Below are 12,170 nucleotides of genomic sequence, written 5' to 3' on the forward strand. Positions count from 1 at the left end.
TAGACTTTGCTGTATATAGCGAGTGTGCCCACTTTGGTATTGGCATGTGTGCACATATAGCCTACATGCTAAGATTATATGGACAAAAGTGCGAGAAGTTGTTTTTATTTAATTTTTTCAAACAGCAGCCAAGCATAAATTGTCACCAGAATAAGACCCTAGATATTTATTGGAAAGTAGCATCAAGCTAATTATCTTACACTTTCACCACCCTGTGAAGTCTATATAATTTATTTCATCTGTAGTTTAATGAACAGCGTGTGGGAGGACCACACGTCATCGCGTGACTCCAAGTTTACTTCGATATGATGGTTATTGTATCAATATTTGCGCATAAAAGCGTTTCCACTGACATTTCTCGCATAATTCGTTTTACCGACACAAGAAGATTCCACCTTGTCTAGTGTGTTTTATTGACGTTTGGATAATTTACCCAAAATTGTTCTGTTTCCATCAGGCCTGTAAGGACTTTTTATCTGACGTACTTCAAATTTTATTGGTCACATACACGTGTTTAGCGAAGTGCTTGTGTTTCTAGCTCTGACAGTGCAGTATATCTAACAAGTAATATCTAACAATTTCGCAACATATACCCAATACACACAAATCTAAGTAAAGCAATGGAATTAAGAATATACAAATAAATATATGGACGAGTAATGTCAGAGCAGCATAGACTAAGATATAGTATAGAATACAGAATATACATATGAGATGAGTAATGCAAGATATGTAAACATTATTAAAGTGGCCATTGATTTCTAATCACTTTACTCGCAATAAAAGGTTGGATGGAAACCTGGTTATTGATAAGATTGAAAATGGGGGGGGAGTAAGGAAATGTGTTGCAATGTGCATGTCCAAGATTCGACAAATGTTTCTCATTTTATTCTGTAAAGCAAGACTGAGGAACACTCAATGGAATTGTTCTGATTCTCCTGAAATAAAATTTTGTTTTGTTTGAACATTTAGTCAGCGTGTCATCTGTTCAGTAATCTAAACTACCAGGTTCTTCGGTGGGGTGTATCGTCGGTTGACAACGTTATGGTGCATTACCGCCACCTACTGTACTGGAGTGTGGGCCAGAGACTGGGAGAAACTAAATCAATTAGACCTTATGGAACCAATTTCACGCCATATGTATTACATTTAAAATAAGAAATCGTAAACATGAAAAATAAAGTTGATAATGTAAACATGATATTTGAGGAAAGGTCAAATAATGGATGTTGAAATCAAAAACCTTAACAATTAAAAGCTAAATGTATACAATTGTAAAAAAAGATATCAAAGCAAAACACCAACAAAAGCGAGATCGAAATTCTATGACAAACATTTGAAAAACGTATTAAAAAACGAATGCAAAAATCGTTTTTCAGTTAAATGTTCCAACAACCAATCCTATTGAATCCATTTTGCCTACGCTCTTGCCTGCATTTACTACATTTTGGTTATGCTACTCATATCTTGGCATTTTTTTTCGATTGCTAGATTTGACATTTTTTTCCCACGTGAAGGGCGGTGTTTAGAGGGAGGCGTAGACAATGTGCCTTGGTCCACTAGTTTTGGAGTGACGGTTCAATGAACATGATATACAGGCTTTTTATTTTTTATTGGCTACTTAACCAGATGGTCTGACGTCACAACTAAACGCCAAATCTTTCCCCCTGTGGCCGAATGTTCTGAACATGGCGAATCAGTTACTAACACCTGCGCCGAACTTTGGGCAACAGGTAATAAATGTTTACCGAAGTAGTTACATGGTTTGTCATTAAATATATTAGACACGCTTCTAATATCTGTACATCATTGACCCCTGACTGACAATTTTGAAGTACGTTAGCTTAGTTGGCTGGCTTTGGTATCAGACTAGCCAAATGGAAATGGAATGAATTGCAAGACTGCATGCCTGTAACGTTACAGCTAGCCACTGCCAGCCATAGTGAAACGTTTGCCCGTATGTTTGCCCAGAGTTAGTGAGCGAGCGAGCGTGAGAGTGAGATAAAACAGCGACAACCACGAATAGCTATTCCCATAATAATACCTGAAGCCTAGACCCAATCTTGCCTGATGTATTGTATAAAGATACGCTTAGTGTACTGAACAAAAATATAAATGCAACGGAACAATTTCATTGATTTTACCGAGTTACAGTTCATATGAGGAAATCAGTCAATTGAAATGAATTCATTAGGCGCTAATCTATGGATTTCACATGACTGGGAATACAGATATCTTTTAAAAAATGGGCCTCAGGATCTCTTCACGGTATTTTTGTGCATTCAAATTGCCATCGTTAAAATGCAATCGTGTTCGTTGTCCGTAGTTTATGCCTGCCAATACCATAACCCCACTGCCACCATGGGGTACTCTGTTCACAACATTGATATCAGCAAACTACTCATCCACACAACGCCATACACGTGGTCTGCGGTTGTGAGGCCGGTTGGATGTACTAACAAATTCTCTAAAATGAGGTTGGAGGTGGCTTATGGTAGTGAAATGACCAGTAAATTATCTGGCAACAGGTCTGGTGGACATTCCTGTAATCAGCATGCCAATTGCACACTTCCTCAAAACATGAGACATCTGTGGCATTGTTGTGTGACAACTGCACATTTTAGAGAGGACTTTTATTGTCCCCAGCACAAGGTGCACCTGTGCAATGATGTTTAATCAGCTTCTTGATATGCCGCACCTGTCAAGTGGATGGATTATCTTGGCAAAGGAGAAATGCTCACTAACAGGGATGTAAACACATTTGAGAGAAATAGGCTTTTTGTGCATATGGAACATTTCTGGGATCTTTTATTTCAGCTCATGAAACATGGGACCATTACTTTACATATTGCGTTTATATTTTTGTTCAGTGTATGTTGACCCGTGACAATTTTGAAGTATGTTACTTAACTACATAGTTTAGTCGGCAACCCTTACATCATGAGATTTAAATCACATTTCGCCATTTATGGACAGCTCCTTGGTTTACGGAAAGCATACGTTCAAACTAGTCATACATATCTGATTGTACCTGAATTACCCTTAGTAAAATGTTCTGGACTAGCTGGCTATTTAAGATATAGACATTCAAATTTGGTCAAGTCGGTTAATACTTTTCCCTTGTCCCTATATCCAACTTATGTTCATGTTTTGTTCAGCAGCGAGAGTATTCAGAGGTGTTTTCGGTACACAGCCTCATCTCTGTGCTGACCCAGATTATTAATCAGCGTCAGAGTCCATGTGCCATTGCATCAGCAAGCTCAGGTGCATCAATTGAATGTTCAGGGGTATCATCATCATCTGCAGACAAAGGTGCAGGGACAGACCCAGAGACAGCTGCATTCCTCCAGTAACCAGGAGATGGCCAAGTGCATATCAATAGTCCCAGAATACAGGAAATGTGTAATTTTGCTGTCTACCCCCTGTTTTGATGATTGATGAATTCAGCCAATAATCTGTAAATTATGTATTATTTTTCGCATTGTCATACCTCTCTCTCACACATACACATTGAAACTGTTACGCATCCAAAGTTGGTAGTTCTTAGTTTGGTACTTTACACGTTTGCAGACACAATACGATTTAATAGACATGCTCTCTCTGATACATAGTGACGCACACTTAAAACTCGCGTATACCTCTTCTTCCCTGTGAAATCAGAGGTAGATCTCCCCTGCAGGTGCTTGATTAAAGATGAAATAGTCTCTGCCTTAATCTTTGGATACAATTTTACACAACATTAGTACCCAATCAAAATCAGCCAATTAAAAATTACTGGACCAGACAGATATTCCTTGCGACTGTATCAAGCAGAGGTATCGATGGATCATTCAGTAAGTACTAGCACATAGTTCAAAACAGATGCATAAATATTTTCTTTTTACATTTTAAATATCTTGTCCATAGTCTCGAGATGGTGAGGTTGGTACAGTGAGGGAAAAAAAGTATTTCATCCCCTGCTGATTTTGTACGTTTGCCCACTGACAAAGACATGATCAGTCTATAATTTTAATGGTAGGTTTATTTGAACAGTGAGAGACAGAACATCAACAAAAAAATCCAGAAAAACGCATGTCAAAAATGTTATGAATAGATTTGCATTTTAATGAGGGAAATAAGTATTTGACCTCCTCTCAATCAGAAAGATTTCTGGCTCCCAGGTGTCTTTTATACAGGTAACGAGCTGAGATTAGGAGCACACTCTTAAAGGGAGTGCTCCTAATCTCAGTTTGTTACCTGTATAAAAGACACCTGTCCATAGAAGCAATCAATCAATCAGATTCCAAATGCTCCACCATGGCCAAGACCAAAGAGCTCTCCAAGGATGTCAGGCACAAGATTGTAGACCTACACAAGGCTGGAATTGGCTACAAGACCATCGCCAAGCAGCTTGGTGAGAAGGTGACAACAGTTGGAAGAAACACAAAATAACTGTCAATCTCCCTCTGCCTGGGTCTCCATGCAAGATCTCACCTCGTGGAGTTGCAATGATCATGAGAATGGTGAGGAATCAGCCCAGAACTACATGGGAGGATCTTGTCAATGATCTCAAGGCAGTTGGGACCATAGTCACTAAGAAAACAATTGGTAACACACTACGCCGTGAAGTTTTGCTTCCCATTATTTTGCTCGTTCAGCCTATCGGTGGTCCAATGTAACGCAATGTTCTGGGTGGCCATTACGCGTATCAGGGCTATGAGCCTCTGCAGCACCTGCTTCCAGTGGAGTCTCTCCGTCAATAGCCGTTGGGCTTGGGCATCGATAGTTTGCTTGGACGCCAGCCTGATCTCCAGCTCCTTCTATCTTTGGAAACTGTTATGATGAGTTTCTAGGGTATCAAGTGATTACGAATGTAAGGATGTACTTAGACACTTTTGATGGGGAGTTCATATAATATATTTAATATGGTACCATGGTTAGTTATAACAGACATAGCCCTGCCTCTGCCATCTTCCTAACTCCAGAACAAAGATCCACTCTCTCTATATATACACTCTGTTACAGTGGGGGAAAAAAGTATTTAGTCAGCCACCAATTGTGCAAGTTCTCCCACTTAAAAAGATGAGAGAGGCCTGTAATTTTCATCATAGGTACACGTCAACTATGACAGACAAATTGAGAGAAAAAAAATCCAGAAAATCACATTGTAGGATTTTTAATGAATTTATTTGCAAATTATGGTGGAAAATAAATATTTGGTCACCTACAAACAAGCAAGATTTCTGGCTCTCACAGACCTGTAACTTCTTCTTTAAGAGGCTCCTCTGTCCTCCACTCGTTACCTGTATTAATGGCACCTGTTTGAACTTGTTATCAGTATAAAAGACACCTGTCCACAACCTCAAACAGTCACACTCCAAACTCCACTATGGCCAAGACCAAAGAGCTGTCAAAGGACACCAGAAACAAAATTGTAGACCTGCACCAGGCTGGGAAGACTGAATCTGCAATAGGTAAGCAGCTTGGTTTGAAGAAATCAACTGTGGGAGCAATTATTAGGAAATGGAAGACATACAAACCACTGATAATCTCCCCTCGATCTGGGGCTCCACGCAAGATCTCACCCCGTGGGGTCAAAATGATCACAAGAACGGTGAGCAAAAATCCCAGAACCACACGGGGGACCTAGTGAATGACCTGCAGAGAGCTGGGACCAAAGTAACAAAGCCTACCATCAGTAACACACTACGCCGCCAGGGACTCAATCCTGCAGTGCCAGACGTGTCCCCCTGCTTAAGCCAGTACATGTCCAGGCCCGTCTGAAGTTTGCTAGAGTGCATTTGGATGATCCAGAAGAGGATTGGGAGAATGTCATATGGTCAGATGAAACCAAAATATAACTTTTTGGTAAAAACTCAACTCGTCGTGTTTGGAGGACAAAGAATGCTGAGTTGCATTCAAAGAACACCATACCTACTGTGAAGCATGGGGGTGGAAACATCATGCTTTGGGGCTGTTTTTCTGCAAAGGGTCCAGGATGACTGATCCGTGTAAAGGAAATAATGAGATTTTGAGTGAAAACCTCCTTCCATCAGCAAGGGCATTGAAGATAAAACGTGGCTGGGTCTTTCAGCATGACAATGATCCCAAACACACCGCCCGGGCAACGAAGGAGTGGCTTCGTAAGAAGCATTTCAAGGTCCTGGAGTGGCCTAGCCAGTCTCCAGATCTCAACCCCATAGAAAATCTTTGGAGGGAGTTGAAAGTCTGTGTTGCCCAGCGACAGCCCCAAAACATCACTGCTCTAGAGGAGATCTGCATGGAGGAATGGGCCAAAATACCAGCACCAGTGTGTGAAAACCTTGTGAAGACTTACAGAAAACGTTTGACCTGTGTCATTGCCAACAAAGGGTATATAACAAAGTATTGAGAAACTTTTGTTATTGACCAAATACTTATTTTCCACCATAATTTGCAAATAAATTCATTAAAATCCTACAATGTGATTTTCTGAAAAAAAAATCTCATTTTGTCTGTCATAGTTGACGTGTACCTATGATGAAAATTACAGGCCTCTCTCATCTTTTTAAGTGGGAGAACTTGCACAATTGGTGGCTGACTAAATACTTTTTTCCCCCACTGTACAAGTCTCTCCACGAACATCTGGTACCCAACATGGGCACTCCCATTCTTTGATGTTATTACTCTTTACCCCCACGTCATATATCCTGTCCATCAATCATTTCTAAGATCAACATCAGTAATCTCCTCTGACATAACGGAATGTAGACTCCGTGGCAGTAAACCACTTATCTACTAACTCTCCCCTGATCCACACAGTACTATGACATGACATCATTACATAAAATATCTAGGTGGTCATGCGACTTCTCATGCGAGCTGAGGAGGTGGCACAGATTCTTCCAGTCCCTGGTTCCATCCCTGACCAGCGCAGATTTGCACTCGGTGTGAAAAAAGTTTGCAGCAAAAACAGAAGGCTGCATTGTTTTGCTTGGAATAGACAAGCCATGGTCTCTCCACTCTCTCCCCGTTCGCCATCCTCCTATCTTGGGAAATTCCCCTCTTTATCCTGATGTGGCCCAGCCTGCACTAACATATCCCATAAATATCCATTCATATATTTTGGCCACTCACTGGGATCTTTTATGTTTTTTGTCTGAGAGTTGGATTTAGCAGCAGCACCACCACTGTCATTGCGGACGGGGAGCGACGAATCTGAGTCCGGGTCCAAGATAGTAGGGTCTTCGCCGGCATTGTTTGGAGGTGTGGCTAGGCCTGGTGCAACCACCTGTTCTTGTCCAGCCAGAGAGCTGTCATCATCAGTGGAAGTGCATGGCTCGGACTCCTCCGGTTTGCACTCTTCGCTGCTAGAATCAGCGAACGGGGACTCGTTGTTCTCGGCGAATGAATGGCCTGTCCTCGGAGGCTTGTCATTCTCCACACCGGCTGATGGACATTGCTGCACGCTGATACATTTCAGCAGCACATTCCTTTGGTTTAGAGACTGCCTCTTTTCTCATTTGTTTTTTAAAATACGAATGGAAACTTGGTCTACAAGGCACTCCTTGCTTTGATAAGGCACTCTTTTGCAAAACATTTAAATACCAGTTATGCATGACACAGCACAGCTTGTTTTCTCGACCCAGTGCAGGGATTATAATTTAGGTGTAGGCCACCTGCCTAACTATACTCTAGAAAGTATAGTACTGGTCAAATTTGAATAACATGTGGTCATGATCTAAGTATTCAGCACACACACAAATAGTAGTGGAAATTACTGTTGGTTGTGAACACTTTTACCAGAGAAAAAGCTTCCCCTGCCACAACCATGGACATGAAACATGCATCTTGCGATCCCCACGTTCTCCATGCCTTGGTCTGCTCTCTCCGTAGATGTTGACATACAGACAGACACAGACACTAGGATTATAATCAAGACAACTGTTCATCATAATTCAAGGTGTAATTCAATCACTCTCCTCTATGTGGTGTATGAAACTTGGTCAACATAAATATATATTTGTGTTGATAGACAAGGCCTCAGGCAGACCTGGCATATGGTCTGATTCGAGAACATATACACTTCTCAAAAAAATTAAGGGAACACTAAAATAACACATCCTAGATCTGAATGAATGAAATAATCTTATTAAATACTTTTTTCTTTACATAGTTGAATGTGCTGACAACAAAATTATCAATGGAAATCAAATTTATCAACCCATGGAGGTCTGGATTTGGAGTCACCCTCAAAATTAAAGTGGAAAACCACACTACAGGCTGATCCAACTTTGATGTAATGTCCTTAAAACAAGTCAAAATGAGGCTCAGTAGTGTGTGTGGCCTCCACGTGCCTGTATGACCTCCCTACAACGCCTGGGCATGCTCCTGATGAGGTGGCGGATGGTCTCCTGAGGGATCTCCTCCCAGACCTGGACTAAAGCATCCGCCAACTCCTGGACAGTCTGTGGTGCAACGTGGCGTTGGTGGATGGAGCGAGACATGATGTCCCAGATGTGCTCAATTGGATTCAGGTCTGGGGAACGGGCGGGCCAGTCCATAGCATCAATGCCTTCCTCTTGCAGGAACTGCTGACACACTCCAGCCACATGAGGTCTAGCATTGTCTTGCATTAGGAGGAACCCAGGGCCAACCGCACCAGCATATGGTCTCACAAGGGGTCTGAGGATCTCATCTCTGTCCCTAATGGCAGTCAGGCTACCTCTGGCGAGCACATGGAGGGCTTTGCGGCCCCCCAAAGAAATGCCACCCCACACCATGACTGACCCACCGCCAAACCGGTCATGCTGGAGGATGTTGCAGGCAGCAGAACGTTCTCCACGGCGTCTCCAGACTCTGTCACGTCTGTCACATGTGCTCAGTGTGAACCTGCTTTCATCTGTGAAGAGCACAGGGCGCCAGTGGCGAATTTGCCAATCTTGGTGTTCTCTGGCAAATGCCAAACGTCCTGCACGGTGTTGGGCTGTAAGCACAACCCCCACCTGTGGACGTCGGGCCCTCATACCACCCTCATGGAGTCTGTTTCTGACCGTTTGAGCAGACACATGCACATTTGTGGCCTGCTGGAGGTCATTTTGCAGGGCTCTGGCAGTGCTCCTCCTGCTCCTCCTTGCACAAAGGCGGAGGTAGCAGTCCTGCTGCTGGGTTGTTGCCCTCCTACGGCCTCCTCCACGTCTCCTGATGTACTGGCCTGTCTCCTGGTAGCGCCTCCATGCTCTGGACACTATGCTGACAGACACAGCAAACCTTCTTGCCACAGCTCGCATTGATGTGCCATCCTGGATGAGCTGCACTACCTGAGCCACTTGTGTGGGTTGTAGACTCCGTCTCATGCTACCACTAGAGTGAAAGCACCACCAGCATAGGAACTGAGAAGTGGTCTGTGGTCACCACCTGCAGAACCACTCCTTTATTGGGGGTGTCTTGCTAATTGCCTATAATTTCCACCTGTTGTCTATTCCATTTGCACAACAGCATGTGACATTTATTGTCAATCAGTGTTGCTTCCTAAGTGGACAGTTTGATTTCACAGAAGTGTGATTGACTTGGAGTTACATTGTGTTGTTTAAGTGTTCCCTTTATTTTTTTGAGCAGTGTACAAAGCAACCAATAGTGTCCATATACAAACAAATGCCTGATTCCACACAGCACTACTGAGGGAATGATGCCATTACCTTAATGGAAAGCCATGCTTCTCTACAGACTCCAGGAAGAAACCAAGGGCAGTTGATGCTTTATTGTTGGTTGCTGCACCGAGTTACATGACCTATAGGATATCATTATGAAACTGATTGTGTAATACAAAAAGAGCTGGGCTGTTGTATAATTCAAACCCATTTTGAATAGAAAGCATTGGATTATCCACATTGAGTCAGACAAACATGACCAACTTCAAATACCATGGGAGATCAATCGGTTACCTTTCTTAAGAAGCCTTCTATGCCAACAAATATTACAAAGCTTTATCTGTTGAAAGACCATTTTGGACAGTTTTGTATACTTGCCAAATCAGCCATCTTGCGGTATAATAAAACAGAGGCAGCGTTGTATGGGCTATGAGTTACAGTGCATTCGGAAAGTATTCAGACCCCTTGACTTTTTCCACATTTTGTTACATTACAGCCTTATTCTAAAATTGATTAAATTGTTTGTTTTTTCTCATCAATCTACACACAATACCCCATAATGACAAAGCAAAAACAGAAATATCACATTTACGTAAGTATTCAGACCCTTTACTCAGTACTTTGTTGAAGGACCTTTGGCAGCGATTACAGCTTCTAATCTTCTTGGGTATGACGCTACAAGCTTGGCACACCTGTATTTGGGGAGTTTCTCCCATTCTTCTCTGCATATCCTCTCAAGCTCTGTCAGGTTGGATGGGGAGCGTCACTGCACAGCTATTTACAGGTCTCTCCAGAGATGTTTGATCGGGTTCAAGTCCGGGCTCTGGCTGGGCCACTCAAGGACATTCAGAGACTTGTCCCGAAGCCACTCCTGGGTTGTCTTGGCTGTGTGCTTAGGGTCGTTGTCCTGTTGGAAGGTGAACTTTCTCCCCAGTCTGAGGTCCTGAGCGCTCCGGAGCAGGTTTTCATCAAGGATCTCTCTGTACTTTGCTCCTTTCATCTTTCCCTTGATCCTGACTAATCTCCCAGTCCCTGCCGCTGAAAAACATCCCCACAGCATGATGCTGCCACCACCATGCTTCACCCTAGCGATGGTGCCAGGTTTCCTCCAGGCATGACGATTGGCATTCAGGCTAAAGAGTTCAATCTTGGTTTCATCAGACCAGAGAATCTTGTTTCTCATGGCCTGAGAGTCCTTTACGTGCTTTTTGGCAAACTCCAAGCGGGCTGTCATATGCCTTTTACTGAGGAGTGGCTTCCGTCTGGCCACTCTACCATAAAGGCTTGATTGGTGGAGTGCTGCAGAGATGGTTGTCCTTCTGGATGGTTCTCCCATTTCCACAGAGGAACTCTGGAGCTCTGTCAGAGTGACCATCGGGTTCTTGGTCACCTCCCTGACCAAGGCCCTTCACCCCCGATTGGTCAGTTTGGCCGGGTGGCCAGCTCTAGGAAGAGTCTTGGTGGTTCCAAACTTCTTCCATTTAAGAATGATGGAGGCCACTGTGTTCTTGGGGACCTTAAATGCTGCAGAAATGTTTTGGTACCCTTTCCCAGATCTGTGCCTCGACACAATCTTGTCTCGGAGCTCTACGGACAATTCCTTTGACCTCATGGCTTGGGTTTTGCTCTGACATGCACCGTCAACTGTGGGACCTTATATAGACAGGGGTGTGCCTTTCCAAATAATTTCCAATCAATTGAATTTACCACAGGTGGACGCTGATGAGTTTCTCTGGCATCAAGTAATTCAGTTTGCAAGAGAATAGTTAAACACCAGATGGAGAGTTGGTTCAAAGTATTTCATATTACAGTACCGGATTCAGCATAACAAGCGGTATGGGCGTAGCCTATTGTCATCTGAATGAAAAGCATACAAAATATATCAGTTTATATACTGTTTTGCAAGCTAATTCCATCCAACAGTTGCCAACCATTATTGAGTGTCACTCATCACCTACAATAGCATCCCCCTATATGGTATCGTGTTGCAACCTAGTCAGTATATTCCATCACGTACTCCTTCTAAGATTAGCACCAGTGGCCCCCCAGCTATCTTGGCCCGCATACCTTCTGGCACCCACCAGTGACAGAAATAAATACATGGAATGTTCTCATCCTCCAAATCCTTATGAAGCTCTCAATATTTAAAAAATGAACTAATACTGTATAAAATACGTAATATCAATCCCCCATTTTTATTCTTTTTCTGTTGAAAGTAAAATTCCACAGATATAACATTACTTGAACCAAACATACAAATGAATTCCTAACCTCATGACATCATCCCAGAAAATACCTTGATTCATGACAATTTCTAAGTTACATCTCTAGCTGTAATCACTAATCCCATCCTGCATTTCTCTAATATTTCAACCCTGACTCTGTTCCCATAATATGCCTGAGGAGAGATAAATCAGTACAGCCTTGGACTAGTTAGGATTGAGGAATTCAACCAAAAGGTCAGATCAGATGAAAATAGCATAAACATTCCTATGTCACACACACCAAACACCATGATAGGAACCAATTAAGTTATTGCATATCAACATAGATGTAACCCTA

The sequence above is a fragment of the Coregonus clupeaformis genome, chromosome 7 (genome assembly GCF_020615455.1).
Source record: "Coregonus clupeaformis isolate EN_2021a chromosome 7, ASM2061545v1, whole genome shotgun sequence".
NCBI lineage: Eukaryota > Metazoa > Chordata > Actinopteri > Salmoniformes > Salmonidae > Coregonus > Coregonus clupeaformis.